Source organism: Schistocerca piceifrons, chromosome 2 (assembly GCF_021461385.2).
Source record: "Schistocerca piceifrons isolate TAMUIC-IGC-003096 chromosome 2, iqSchPice1.1, whole genome shotgun sequence".
NCBI lineage: Eukaryota > Metazoa > Arthropoda > Insecta > Orthoptera > Acrididae > Schistocerca > Schistocerca piceifrons.
In genome coordinates this window covers 988073828-988089869 of record NC_060139.1, presented here as the reverse complement: position 1 = coordinate 988089869, position 16042 = coordinate 988073828, and the positions used below count along the sequence as shown (strand labels likewise).

Here is a 16042-nt window from a genome sequence, read left to right as displayed (position 1 = left end):
GGCTGGGTCGGAGATTTTCTCCGCTCACGGACTGAGTGTTGTGTTGTCCTACTCATCATCATTTCATCCCCATCGACGCGCAGGTCGCCGAAGTGGCGTCAACCAGAAGGACCTGCACCAGACGAACGGTCTACCCGACGGGAGGCCCTAGCCACAAGTTGTTTTGTTTGTTATTTATGGGAATAGCAGGTTTAAGCTTGTTATTGTAGCTTTATAATCTTCATTGCAACAGGATCAGCAGCTGTGATGAATTTTTGAAATGATTTTGCGATTCCTTCAGCTGACATTTTATTTATTTGATATATGATTTTAGTGAACATAACTTGAAAATATGTGTAGTCATTACGTAGATTTACTCCACAAATCAGTCCCTTGTAGTAGTAGTATGCATGGCATTTGGAATGGGAGGTTCTACACGCTCTTTGTGATGATAAATAAGGGAGCTACTGACGATGAGATGCATCATGCTGATTGTGCTTCGACTTGAAGTTACATAAGGGAAACTACATATTTCGCTAATTGAAACTTTTCTGCTTGATATGTTAACCAACTACTTCGGCGGTAATGGTGTTGGCGTTGCTGTGCTGCTGAGGATGTATGTGTAGGAGCTGGTGAGCCTCTCCGCAGATAGTCTATCTGACGATCGGATCTTAAAACAGTTGAATGCCATACGACTGCGTGAAGGAAAGATGAGGTGCAGTATAGGAAGGCAACTCATAGTAGGGTCGGAGTTGATCGAGTGAAATCTCGATGAACATTACGAGGAACTGGGTAATGGAAAAGGACCTGAAAAACAATTGAAATGGGACTAATTCTGAGGGAATATATTGGAGTATGTGGTAACGCTTAAAGATGAAGATGTTTTAAGGAATTATTGCAGTGCTGATAGTGAGATGTGAGAAACAGTTTGGGTAGAGCTTTGTGTCAGCGAAACGAACGTACATTCATGCCAGAGGTGAATCATTTGCTGGGGAACAGTTTGTCAGTTGTTTTTCATCTGAATCTGCAGGAAGTCGTTTGAACTTGGTCACATCGTGGGTGGTTCTGCTTTGAATGTGCAATTATCAGTATCCTCCTTACTACCATGGTACATAACTGTTAATAATCTGTTAAAAATTGTAGTCCCTATCGTACCAGAATGTTTGCTCATTTGTGTATCTATGGGGATTCTGGCACATAAGTTCCACCACTGTTCGCTGCAGTCGTGTGCGAAATTCAAAGGTGGCTTTACGGGAAATTTAAAAATTATCAGGGAAGTTCAAAATTAAAGATGGAGTTGGTGGGTATTTTAAAACTGTAACATGGCAGAGAATTCAAAATAAATTTTAAAAATCGAAGACAGTGGGACTAGCACAGTTGCACTTTGTACCCTACCTCTGCCTCCCTCTCCTCTCGATACAATTGCAGAGTAGTATTAAAATGAAGCATAGGAAAGACAAGTTCATTTAAAATGGGAAAGATATTTGTCTCTGAGTTAGGTAAGAGCACACACACACACAAAGGTGAGCATGTGCATGTACATGCTCCATAAGGTACAACCTTCTCCTCCTCTCCACTCTTCCCATTAAACCCCAGTACTTTATCCACCATTTAAATGAAAGAGCCAATTACAATGTAGTCACACCTGGACTGTTCTCAAAGGTATCCGAAAGACCCGAATTATTTATCAAAAAATAAGTCACATACTTCACCAAGAAGTATCTGAATTGGGTAAAATGAGAAAAAAATTGTCAACTGTGTTTCATTAATTCCTTTAAAAAATCTTTAATGGACTGGCCCACCAGTTACATCGCTAAATTTCACATAAACCTATATATGGTTTCTTATGGAATGTTAGAGAAAGTATTTACCATACTCTCCAGAAATAGTCAAAAACCTACACTTGCTTATCCAGTGTAATAAATTGATTAGTAATATATAGTTGTCAAGAATGAGTTTTTCTTTAAATGCTACTTTAAACTGCAAGAAATCAAAATAATAATAACTGCTCCATTTATGCTGCTGTTGCTTTTCTTCATCAACAGATGGCTCCACTGGTAAAATATCAGAGTTCGATAGATGCACCCTAATGTCAGATACGACAGAAATTCACATTAATTGTTTACCGTATGTATTATACTCGTCAATTGTGAAAATATTCTTTGGAAATCTGCAAAAATGCACCACCAATGCAAGGAAGTGCAAAGCTGACATGACACTGGAGACAAAAACATGATAGCGAACTCAAAAGTACTGCTTTGCTGCTCTCACCCCTAAAAACATCTGGTATTCTCAAAAGGCAGGTAAACTTCTCACGGAATACAACGGTGAGTATAGAACATACTCTCCATAAACGGGTAGAAACCACAATCTGCTTATGCAATATAATATGACAAGCGCAAAACATACACTTCATAAATAACTAAAAATCAACGGTTGCCTCTGTAATGTGATTAACTAATTACTAATAAGCATTGTTGGAAATGAGTTTTACTTTATGCAGTATTCCTCAAAACTTCAAAAACTCAACATAAGATCAACAACTTGTTTAAGTTACGGTTCCTAATAGTCACCAATAGGTGACAATATCCATAGTTTCATCTGAGCACCAAACTTGGATGAAAAGACAGAACAGCATCAAATTAAATATTTTCCACGTGTATTATGCTTGTGAATAGTCACAGTTTTCTTTCTAAGTCTAAAAATGCAATGTTTACGTCAAGTATCACATTGTTATTTTTCATATGCACTTTTAACCGTCAAATTAGGGTCTAAAACATGATTTTTAAATCTAAAGTAAGCAATCCAGTGCTAGATGTGTGCTTAAATGGTTACGAAAAACATGATGAACTAATAGTTGGCATTACAGTTTATGTCTAACAGATCGATACAGTAAAAATAACCTGACCAGGCTGTAAGGTGACAGCTTAAATGAATGTTAATTTCGCACCTTACATGAGAGTTTATACATCATAACAAGTTGATGGATATGTCACCTGACATACTTCGGCAATAGTGAGCAGATTTTCCTATCAAAATGTACAGCATGTAAAGCAAAGGGATGACACTCGATTCGACTGTATTAACACACCGAACACAAATCCTGCATGTCAATGAACAAAAAGTGAAAAAAGCTACTGGAAGAAACATTTTAGTTTGGGGCAGATGGTAGTTGCGCTGTCACGGCCCACAACAAAAGGCTTCTAACAGAGGTTTTGTAACCCACAGCAAGAGAGATAACAAACGCGCCAGGCGATACATCGAGGGCGGCAGGTAGCGGTCCAGCACTGCCTGCGACGGAGAAATTATTTGTAAACTGCGTTGGGAAATTTCCAGATGAATACAAACAGGCCAAAGACGCAACTGATCAGATGAAAGGCCCGTGGTACTCTCGTGATGCACGCATGTAACTTTTATGCGTCAGAAGACGACACAAAATGTTCGATCGGCTAAAATAAACTCAGAAGGAGTAAAAGAGGCCCTTTGCGATTGGCAAGTGTACTTTCCACAAGATGAAAGGAACACTCCCATTGGTACGAAAAAGTTGTAGCGTGAAGCACGAAGGGACACAGATGGGGGACGGTTTGCTACGAAGGACACAATACCGAAAACTTCATGGACTCTCCTCTGAACCAGTGTCAAATGTAGAAAAGGGCTCATCACGCTCTGTATGACGCCAAAAGAGGAATTTTGTGTGAACACTGCGTCCACTTTGGCTGACATTTAGCTAGAAATTAGCTGAAGAGTCGTTGAGCTCCGAGAGCGGAGAAACGAAACAGCCACGTAGTTAATTGTACTTGCGAGATTTGAGAGGGCATTGAAGCTTACACGCTGCTCCATCTATGTACGTGTATATCACCATAGTTTGCAGGCTAGGGATGAGTGCATGGTTTCTCGCCTGGCGAGAAACATAGGACAGTTTCAGCTGATAAAATCAGTAAAGATTTTGATTTGCTTTTTATAGGATTTTCAGAGGGCGAGAGCAGCCATGCAGCCGACAGTACGTTGCAGCTAAAAGGTAAATGTCGCTGGCAGAGGAGTAAGCTTGTTGGTTCACCAGCTTGCGTCCAATGCGAACTCGAGCAACCTTGAGTAATCTTTTGCTCATCTTGTCACAAAAACTAACCGTCTTCTGTAGACTTGATCGTCGTCCTAAATAGTACTGAACTTAGAACCAGAACTGGATGATTTGTCATAATATTGATCAATTCAGACAGTGCTTCACTCTCTAGAAGTAAGAAAAATCTCGTAAAGAACACTTTATTTAAATTTTATATTGTTATGTACAGTATTATTTCTGCTAATCAGGGCGTAACACATTATCTTGACAACTGTCATGAAAGTGTCATGTCGCAATCTATGTAAACCCGTCTGCTTCTTTGACAACAATACAGATATTAAACAAATTTTGTACAGCTAAACAACGATGTGCTCTTCATAGAATAAGGGTCCACTCCTAAACCCAGTAATTTATGCAAGTGACGCTAACGCACTCGCCAGGTGTTTTTGCTGATGTCTGGCGAATGTGAAAAGGAGTGGAGTCTCAGTAGGTTTATAACCGCAGAAAATACGTGTTTTTGTATTACGCTAAACAGAGTAGCACTTAAACAAATACGCAGTCTGTTTTACTGGAAGAATGTAATTAATTAGGTCTACTCTTGTTGTAAGTCACAAGACACCCTCAGTTTAAATATACTAGAAAAATGTGATCGTGACATTGGTAGACAGTTATTGCCTTCACTGCGAATGACTCAAGACTACTACAGGTTATGTGCAATAACAACTTTTGACGAATGTTGCAATCTTTACAATCAGGTCTATTATATCACGGCTCTCTAAACGCTTATAGACTGTATTTCTCATAATCAACTATTAAATAATACGAACATCTAATAAAAACAGGCAGTGTGAAAAAAACACACATACACACACAACAAACAAACTGACCAAACACGATATTGTGATGGAAGGAAGAAAGTGTTTTTCGTAATAGAGAACGAGAACTTATCTTATTTTTACACACATACTTGAACACATACGATAAAATGGTTCAGATGTCTCCAAAGAAGATCGTGCAACAAGAAACAGCCGGTATATATATAAAGTAAATTCGTTGAAAAAATGATTTCTCATTAGCGAGTACACACACACACACACACACACACACACACACACACACACACACACACACTCACACACACACAAATCTGCATTATCATAACATGCAGATTAGTTCAGACCACTACAAAAATTCAACTACAATTGTATTACTTGTCGATATGTGTACTATTGCAAGCACAAAGCACTTGCAAACTAAGTGTCTGCTCGTCCAAACTGTCTATGTTACTGATTAAAATGCACACAGCTTGCATACTGACACTACTTTTAAAACTGTTAAGGTGAGTAGCATTTCTTAACGATACTATTTGCACAGTTCTACTACACTTTTCTAGCTCCATGGAACTTAAACACTTCTGCTTCTGCATCTAAATTGTCTGTGTAGCTTACTAAGACAAAAACAGCTCGCTTATTGGTACTACTTAAATAAGTTACAGATTAGCAACTCACCGAAAAGTTCGATATCTGTACTATTCAGAAGGTTCATCTAGAGACCTCCTGCAGGTATAGCTTCCAGCTTTAAGTACACCAAGAATTACCATCACGGCTCTCACGCGTTTTGTGCGATTTTATACACAATTATAAGGAGAGTTGGGTGGTGGTGGTGGTGGTGGTTAGTGTTTAACGTCCCGTCGACAACGAGGTCATTAGAGACGGAGCGCAAGCTCGGGTTAGGGAAGGATTGGGAAGGAAATCGGCCGTGCTCTTTCAAAGGAACCATCCCGGCATTTGCCTGAAGCGATTTAGGGAAATCACCCAAGGAGAGTTGGGCTACAGAGTTGTGCAGCAACTGTTGTTATAGGGCCGGTCGGTGTGGCCGAGCGGTTCTAGGCGCTTCAGTCTTGAACCACGAGACCGCTATGGTCTCAGGTTCGAATCCTGCCTCGAGCATGGATGTGTGTGATGTCCTTGTGTTAGTTAGGTTTAAGTAGTTCAAAGTCTAGGGGACATGACCTCAGATGTTAAATGTCATAGTGTTCAGCGCCATATGAACCATTTTTGTTGTTACAGGAAATCTGGATAGGAGCAGAAATGATTAGTAAACAAGTAATACAACAAACAGAAGATACAGTAACTTTCATTTTTCCAAAAATATGAAAAATCATAATAAATGATGCAACAAGAAATAGTCCAGCTCACTGAATAGAAACAACGATGATGTAGCAGCCGCGAATAGGTGGCGTCCATGTGGTGTCCCACCGCGAAACGACTCCAAGCCCTAGTGAGGCGTCCTATACTGCAGTGGCAGAGGTCACTCGAAGTACAGAGCTGCTGGAGGTGTGGCTAAGGGGGCACGCACGATTGTGTCCACCAGAATCCACATGGCTATTATCGGCGTCAGACAGAAATTTTTACTCCGTCGCTGTGACGCCCATTGGGTGGTACTGATACATGATACCACATCAAGTCTAAGATCCATCTCTAAAACTGAAACGGCGATACTCCTACTATACTTTCCAAGTACAATGGAACTTGAAATTAATTTTTTTCACCTCTAAATTGTTTGTATCACTTGTTAAAGTATACACAGATTGCCTACTGAAAACATTACATACATTTAGAACACTACTGCAGATATAACTTACCGCCTAAAGTAAACTCTGAGAATTAGAGAAGTGAAAAATGCCAACACCACTAAAAGCTGTTCACTGTATATCTCGGAATTCATTTAGCGTAGCAATATGATGAGAATGCCTACCACCAGCACAGTACAAAATATTGTCATCTTCTACTGATACACTCTGGAAAATTATGCTTCCTCTGTAACATATATTACAATGCTGTTGCATCATTAAAGTAACCACTGCAGAGAGAGGGAGTTTAGTGGGAAGTGTAAATCAGAGAGGTATTGATGAGAATGTAGAAAATATTGTATGTATTTCTTAGATGTCATGTGTGCACTTGTGTGACGAAAATTTATAATGCGGCAGTACAGTAGACAGACAGATATGGAAATATCTAACCATCATAACTGTGTACACTACTGGGTGAAGAATGAAGGTCAATGGACAGTGATGGTCAGAGGAGAACTACACTGCAGCCTTTAAGGGGAGAGAATGATAGTCAGTGGTCAATGATGATCAGTGGTTAATGGTGGTCAGTTGAGAATGACGATTACTGGTCAATGGCGATCAGTGATAGTTAATGAATGGGTGATGTTCAGTGATCAGTGATGATAAACAGGGGTCAATGATGACCCCCAGACTGGTCACTGGAGAATGATGATTAGTGGCAAATTATTATCACTGATCAATGAAGATGATCTGTGGTCACTGATGATGATCATTGCTCAATGATGATCAGTGATTAATGATTATCAGTTTAATGATGATAAGTTATCAATGATGATCAGTGATCAATGGTGATCAGTGATCAATGATTGTGATCAAAGAATGTTGTACCAGGCATACCTACTATTTGTTCACAACGTTCTCAATTAAGTTTGGGTCTTTTGAAGCCGACTTGGCAGCTGTCTTCTGTATTTAAGAGACATAGTGTGAGCTTTCTTGCTAGTTTTTGCTTAAGATTGTTTGAAGCCACAGAACAATTCACAATTAATTGGTTGTTTCTCAGCTTCTGCAAACATACTACTGATTACACGACACGAATGTAAATTCTAGTTTGTACCCGACAGTTATTCAATGAAACCATTCGTTTGGGGTAATGGTATTCAAGCCATCATTGGCCTAACAGCGTTCGTTTTTGATCAGAAAATACAGGAGAACTGAACAAGCTAAATGGACTGCAAAAGACAATGATCTAGCACCATCATTGACTACACACCATCATTCTCCACTGAAAAAACCGGCAATAATAATTGACCATTGATCATCATCATTAATCACTGATAATCATTGTCCACTGACCATCACTGACCATATTGTCCACTCACTCTAATTCTCTCCACCTAATAATACGCACAGTAATGATTGTCGGATGTGTCTATACCTGCCTCATCTACCGTACTGCCTCATCATTAATTTTCATCACACATGTGTGCATCATACATCAAAAAATTATGTATAATATTTCTGCATCTATACACAGGAAATACAGTTTTTCACTGTGTAACGTCAGAAGATGACAACGTTTCGTACTGTGCTAGTGGCAGACATTCTGATCACATTGCTATGCTAAATACAATCCAGTACATACATTGAACCGCTTTTTTGCGATGTTTTCAGTGTTTAAATTGCTAATTCTCAGTGTACTTTACGGTGTAAGTTATATCTAAGGCACTATTCTAGACGAATGAAAAGTTTTCAGTAAACAATACTTTACTCTGTTATACAAACAATTTAGGTGTGGAAATAGTTAATTTGAACGTCCGTTGTGCTTGAAAAGTGTGGTAAGAATATCGCCCTTTCAGTTTTGCAGACAAGTTTTATACTTGAGACTAACGTTTGTACTTCCCAGTGTACTTTAAGCTGTAAGTTACATTTGCGGCAGTGGCTCTGATGAATTTAATGTGTGGTACAGATATCGAACTTGTTGTCGAGTTGCCAACCTATAACTTATTTAAATAATGCTAATAAACGAGCTGTGTGCGTCTTAATAAATTACACAGACAGTTTACAACTACAAATATTTAATATGAATTTCCATGAAGCTTGGAAAGTATGGTGCAACTAACCTATATATTTTGAGAAATAATACAAATTTAGTTATCCTGGAACTTTCTCGTGGTCTGTAATGAACCTGCATATTACGATAACCATGCAGTAGTGTGTGTGTGTGTGTGTGTGTGTGTGTGTGTGTGTGTGTGTGTGTGTGTTTCGGCACTCAATAAATGATAAATAATTTTATCAAAGAGATTGCTTTCGAGATATAGAAATTTACTTTGTGCACCATTTTTTTGGAGACGTTTCAACTCTGTCATCGTCTTTGGTTGCGGTATGTGGCCAAACATAAGAGAAATAACGGGGGGTAACACCTTAGAACGCTAACCAAACACCAATACTGTGAGCTGGGATAATGGTGCGAGTGACTCTCGCAGACAGTATTAAAAGAACAGAACGTATTTTTTTCCTTCTCTATTCTCACGGTGGTGAAATCATGTTAGTGGGAAGAAAACATCTCGTAATTGGTTGCTGGGCAGTGGCATAGGTCTTACGTCACAGTTTCTGATCGGAAAAAGACGCTAAATAAGTGGATTGATCTAGGCGTTAATACAGAGCGGAAGGAAGCAGGAAGAGATATCTTACGAAATTTATGCTATTGGCAGATTTTAGTGGTAAAAACTGGACAGAAGTTGAATGAGGTGTGCAAAAGCCGGAAATGGCATGGTCCAATGACGCGTATGACAGCTGGGACCACGTTTAGAGATTCATTACTGAGAGCTAGGAATTGTGTGGTCCGTGTATGCAGAGATGAATAGCAGGAGTATTATTCAGATGGAAATACTGATTAGGCGAAATTTACAGTTGCTCCGAAAGATCAGGCATCACCACAACACATATCTGACGGCAGTGACGAAGGGCCAGCGTGCGATCTAACAATAAGAATCAAGGGCAGACGACGCAGCTCCTAGTAAGAAGACAATGTGCGAGCGCCATACGAAGGATATATAGGCACAATGATCTGTTCGTTCAATGCAAAGTGGTAGCTTCTTAATGGTCCTTCTGCCCCAACAGTAACGTCACTTCCATTCACTGTCAATTCAACGCTATGCAACCATTTCTTACCTCCACACAAATTCACGTGTCTTTGAACGATAGGTTGCAGAACATCTTCCTTAATACGCTTATTTGTCGCCAACAAGTAATCATGAGTATTTAGTAATTGATATGCAATTGTGAACGAAAACTGTTATTCCTTGCAAATCATAACGTTGCTAGTGCAATAAATTCTAGATATTTTAATTGATAAAACTGATTTCATAGCTATTGAATCCTCTGTCATAGTCAAAAGCTAGAGAAGAGTTAGAGACCACACTCAGGATACACTGATAAGGGTCCATTATACCATACCGTCTCGTCAAATGTCGATTGCACAACTTTATTAATTGACATTGTATCCTCGGGAGAGACGTGTTACGGGGTCAGACCTATCAAATGCAACTGTTGAAACCAGTCTAAGGTTGAAGTTCGTTTATCAATGGATGGGGTCTAGCAATGGCATGGATTATATTGTTCTAGGGTATAAAGATGCACTATCATTGTCCTTCCTAAACTGGTGCTTGAGAAATTTTAAAATGTGGGAATATTTAATTTTAGATGTATTGTGACCTACACTACAGTACATGTAATTAATTACATTTTTCTGGTAGATCAGACTGCCTATTTGTTTGTGTGCTTCCCTGCTTAGCGTAGTATTTTAGCTATCATACATTTTCTGCTGTTATAAGCCAGGTCGTGTTAATTTAATGGCATCAATCTGCTAGATCTAAACTGTAATGCCAGCTTCTAGTTTATCATGTTATTTGTAACAAGTGTCACATACATGAAAAAGATTTAATATGTGGCCCTGTTTGTCGTAAACCAAGCGTGGTATTCTGATCAAACTATGAATGTCTCCACCTATTGGTGATGACAAATAATATCATCTTACACCAGTGTTTGATTCTGTTTCAGCTTTTAGAAGTTCTAAGGATCATTATTTAAAGTAAAATACATTTTCGATAACTACGTATTACAGATTCGTTAATTATATTGCAGAAGCAAATATTGATCTCAATAATTTATGGAGTGTATTTTTGTACTTGTTCTTATATTATACTGCATGATAAGATGTTAGTTTCTATTTACCGAGCGTATGTTTCATACTCATTTTATAAGAAGTTTATATGACTGTTTAGTGGGCCACATGTGTTTAGGCATGAAAATAGCATTGTAGTACTTATTTTAAGTATTCAGTCATGTTTTTGGCACCAGTTTGGCATAAACACTGCACTTTTGCGTTTCTGATGCATTTTTGCAAAACTGGAAAGAATATTTTCACATTTCACAAACATCATAGATTCAGTAAGTAATTAATGTGAGATTCTGTTGTGTCTTACGCTATGGTGCACCTATCGAACTTTGATCATTTTACCGATACAGCCATCTATTGATGAGAACAAGCAACAGGATCATGAAAGCAGCACTTGTTTTTATTTTGCATTCTTGTAGTTTAGTAGAATACAGCTTAAAGTATAAGTCATGTTTGAAAATTATGTATTAGTAATTCATCTATTACGTTGGATAAGCCAATGTTGTTTTGTAACCCCTTATGGAGGTTGTTATATACTCACTCTAAGATCCCACGGCAAATCATATATAGCTTTCAATGAAATTTACTGTTGCAACTGGAGAGCCAAACCGTAAACGATTATTTGAGTTAATAATAAAAATATAGTTGACAATTTTTTTGTCTTTTTATGCAATTCAGATACTTTTTGAACTGTGTGGCGTATTTTTTGATAAAGAATTCAGAACTTTTGGATACTTCTGAACAAAGCCCAGATGGGCTTATATTGTAATTGGCTGCTTCATTTTAAATGTGGTCAGAATTCTAGGCTCTGACTGAAGGAAAGGAGAGGGAGGTGATACACTACACAGTGTGTGTGTGTGTGTGTGTGTGTGTGTGTGAGAGAGAGAGAGAGAAAGAGAGAGAGAGAGAGAGAGGGAGGGAGGGAGGAGAGGGTGTGACTGTGCACACGTGCTTACCTAAATCAGAGATAAGTTTCTTTTCCATTTTGCATCAACTTGTTACTTTTTTGCATCATTTGAAAACCACAATGTGATTGGCTCAAGAGGACAAGAGAGAGGGGGAATGGGAGAAGCAAGACTTTATTCCCAACTTGAATTTTTTAAATTTATTTCGAATTTTTCTGCCATATTAACGCTTTAAATTTCCTACCAACACCATCTTAAATTTATAAAATTATTTGTCACCATCCACCTGTACTACAAACCGTTTTCTGTGATAATTTACAGGAAAAATAAATAAGGAATACACAAAAATGTCAGGTGTATTCTCTCGGTACTAGTGAAATTATCCAGCTCGTTACTGAAATGCAGAATCAAGGTCCCCACAAACTTATTTAAAATTGATCTTACAATAATATGGTTCCTGCTGTAACTCTGTAAGACATACAAAAACAAGTGTCAATTGTTCTCGATGTTCTCGTATTATCGTCATGGCCTGACAATAAGATTTCCACAAAACAGGTCACAGAAATAAAATTTAATGGGAGAGCAACAAATTCTGAATATTAACGGTTACTGTAAAACTGAATTTCTAATGTTACACTGAATACAAGTGATTTTTATTGCAGGGTGTTATTTTGACATTATAGACGTATCAGTGGTGTATTATGCGGAAAATTTAGTGTAAAGTTTGTAAGGAAACCACAAGCCGTTGCTTAGCGTAATTGTCCACATATAAGTGACGGTATCGATAGTCGAAGTCGAAGTGCCGACAGCGGAATGTCCCCATGTTAGTTATGACTTCAGCGGCTGAATGTGTCTCTTTCACCGCGAACAAACCCTCAACAATTGCCGTAATTTGAACGATGAGTGACTATAAAATGAGAGTAGTGTGAACGTTATACGACTGAATACTGCGGTGGTGTTCACGTCTACCACGCCGGTAAAACTGGATGGCAACGTATTTTTGAACTGCACTGTTGGGCGTCTCGTGCATGTCCTTCGCAGATGATCACGTAATGGTGGTCAGTGAAGAGGATGATATCTGCTCTATGCTAAGAAAAGTATTAGAAGAGTGTCATAAGTGGGGACAGAAGTGAAGTTTCTAAAGAATGAAGATTTATGAAACCAAGAAAATGTAGGGAATGTAATAGCAGAGGGGCAGCACGTCGAGGCATGAAAAACCACCAATTCAGAACCTAAACCCTCAGGTAAGGATCTTATAACGTACCTGGTAAGTAAGTAAGATGCTGTTGTTGTGGTCTTCAGTGCAGAGACTGGTTTGATGCAGCTCTCCATGCTACTCTATCCTGTGCAAGCTTCTTCATCTCCCAGTATCTACTGCAACCTACATCATTCCGAATCTGCTTAGTGTATTCATCTCTTGGTCTCCCTCTACGATTTTTACCCTCCACGCTGCCCTCCAATACTAAACTGGTGATCCCTTGATGCCTCAGAACATGTCCTACCAACCGATCCCTTCTTCTAGTCAAGTTGTGCCACAAACTTCTCTTGTCCCCAATCCTATCCAATACCTCCTCATTAGTTATGTGATCTACCCATCTAATCTTCAGCATTCTTCTGTAGCACCACATTTCTATTCTCTTCTTGTCCAAACTATTTATCGACCATGTTTCACTTCCATACGTAGCTACACTCCATGCAAATACTTTCAGAAACGACTTCCTGACACTTAAATCTATTCTCGATGTTAACAAATTTCTCTTCTTCAGAAACACTTTCCTTGTCATTGCCAGTCTACATTTTATAGCCTCCCTACTTCGACCATCATCAGTTATTTCGCTCGCCAAATAGCAAAACTCCTTTACTACTTAGTAAAATGGTACATAGTAGTATTGCAGAACTTATAACGACCTGTGGATGCTATGCTGGGAAAAAATAAGACCAAATTGAGGTTTGTAGAAATGTACAATTTCAGAAGATCGTATAGACTATCTCAGCGAGACCACGTAAGAAATACAACGGTTAGGGAAATAACACTGTATGTGTGTGTGTGTGTGTGTGTGTGTGTGTGTGTGTGTGTGTGTGTGAGAGAGAGAGAGAGAGAGAGAGAGAGAGAGTGAGTGTGTGTGTGTGTGTGTGTGTGTGTGTGTGTGTGTGCGTGCGCGTTTGAAGCTTATGGGCGCTTAACGGCGAGGTTGTCAGTGCCTTACGTTCGTTAAAACAAACGAATGTGGATAAAATCGCCAAACCTGTTGTACACAGTGAGGAGAAAATCTATAAAATGGCACTCATTGACTCCCGCCTCACTTTCGTTGAGCCACACAATTACTGTGTCATTTGCCTTCAGACAACTAAGAAAGGGTGGAAGGTCCTACACCTCGGATTAAAACATGAGTAAAATAGTAGAAGAGCTAAAAGAAAGACACATGGAAATGAAACTGGCTGACCAACTACAAAAAACGTAGGTGAGCCAGTCACCGTGTTAACACAATGAAAACGTCTTCCTAAAATTTTAGGCACATCACAATACCTTATAAGTCGCACAACGTTCGTTTGAAAGTCACTTAAAATAGAGGGCAGATCTGCCAGCAAATCTGCTGGTGTTCTCTCGTCCGAAAATAAAATACAGTCTAGTAAAATGTGGCGCACAGTGATCTGCAAGCGCAAGCACCTCATACTGGAGGGTCCTCTCGCCGGAGCAAGAGCCATTCGTCGGAGGATTGTGCCCTATGAGAAGACGAGTGAGTAGGACCTCATCCCGTCTCCGTTGCTCAAAGGAGGTACGACGCGTCCGCATAGTGGGCTATACGAGGCGCACTCATCTTCCCATCAACACATGACTCTGTACCTCAACAGATAGGTGATAGCATGCAGGGGGAAGGCACAGTGAAATAACTGAGAATCACGTCACGCCTCCTTGGCTGCTACATCCGCCCTTTCATTCCCTGCAATACGCAGATGCCCTGGCACCCAGCAGAAAGACACCTCCTAGCCCAGGCGTTGTAATTGGAGGAGGGCGTCCTGAAGTCTCGAGGCACTCGGATCTTTGAAGACTATGAGGGAAAACAACAGAGCAACCAACAACGGATTCCCCCTGTTTCGACCCATCTGTAAAGACTACTGTGGAATTGTGGTACTCACATAAAATGTCATAAAATAATGTCTTAAAAACATTTGCAGCAGTGCAATCACTCCTGTACTGTATCAAATCTAAAATTACTAGACCGAGTAAAACATCACAGATAGAATAAATGGAAGGCAACTAGCCTGGTATGGACATGGATTGCGTATGACAGATGACAGAGTGCCAAAAAAGATCTTGATATACTATCCTCAAGGAAGAAGAAGAAGATCGAAGGTTGCCTGCTTAGATGGAGTAAAAGAAATCATGAGAAATGGAAGAGGACTCGCGGGGAGATACACACTGATGGCGAGAGACATGTGGGAAGTGACGACAGCTGTAGGAACCCCACAGGAGAGAGAGTTTGTCATCTGGCGTGTGACAAATAGTATCTCATTGTGGCCCGCGTAGAGATTAACCGTCATCAGTTTGTGAGACGAAGGGATGACTGCAGAGTATTTATGTTTCGAAAGAACACATTTGTCTATGCTAAAATTCAACGGTGTGTTGGACTACAATGGAACCTCAGTTCGCTTCAATGTTAGTATGGTGCCCTGGAATACCTTTGCAACATCTCCCTTCCCAAGTCTATTGCACTTGACTGTGTACCCCGGTCACGAACTAGCTTTAAGCTGCTTTCTTTATTTCAATTAACAGTCCGGAAAATGTTTAGAGAGTGTTACAAGACGCTCCAATTATTGCGAGAAAATACGTGTTTAAGTACCTGAGCAGATCAACACAACAACGGCGAAGGTCTTCCTCACGGGCGCCATCCTGCAGCTCATTGCCTGGGACACAGCGGCTGAAGCGCTATATATACAGCTAGCTTCCCCACCACCGATACACTTTGTTGCACGTCGGCGGTTAAAACATGATGGACAACCAGCCTATCATGTTCTTTTATGATCGGTAAGCGATAGTTAAACACGCGACAGCAGTGTATTGATAAGAGCGACAACTTTCTCATAAACACTGTGGAAAATTCTCTTACACGGGATAGGCGGGAGAGGTGACGGAAAAGTAAGATACGGAACTCGTAGGTGGGAGGACGAAGGTTGAAATCCCCAAGCAGTCATCAACATTTAGAATTTCAGAAATTTTTCCTAAGTCACTTAAGGTGAATGCCGGGCGGTTCCATTTAAAGGACTCTATCGATTTCCTTTCGCAACCTTCCCCATTTCTATCTTGCGCTCCACCTTACATCCTTGTGTATGTTGGTAATTGTTTTTCG

The 16042-nt window shown here is 39.7% G+C and overlaps 1 protein-coding gene across 1 annotated transcript in view; it reads right to left on the bottom strand.

Annotated features, from left to right (window-relative positions):
* The window catches only part of LOC124776042 (carbonic anhydrase 1-like), a 142452-nt gene extending 126887 nt beyond the window's left edge, over positions 1 to 15565 (bottom strand). Inside the window, exon 1 of the mRNA XM_047250882.1 lies at positions 15536 to 15565. The gene's annotated coding sequence lies outside the window, so the exon portion shown is untranslated. The remainder of the gene's footprint in view (positions 1 to 15535) is intronic.
* Positions 15566 to 16042: the final 477 nt, after the last annotated feature.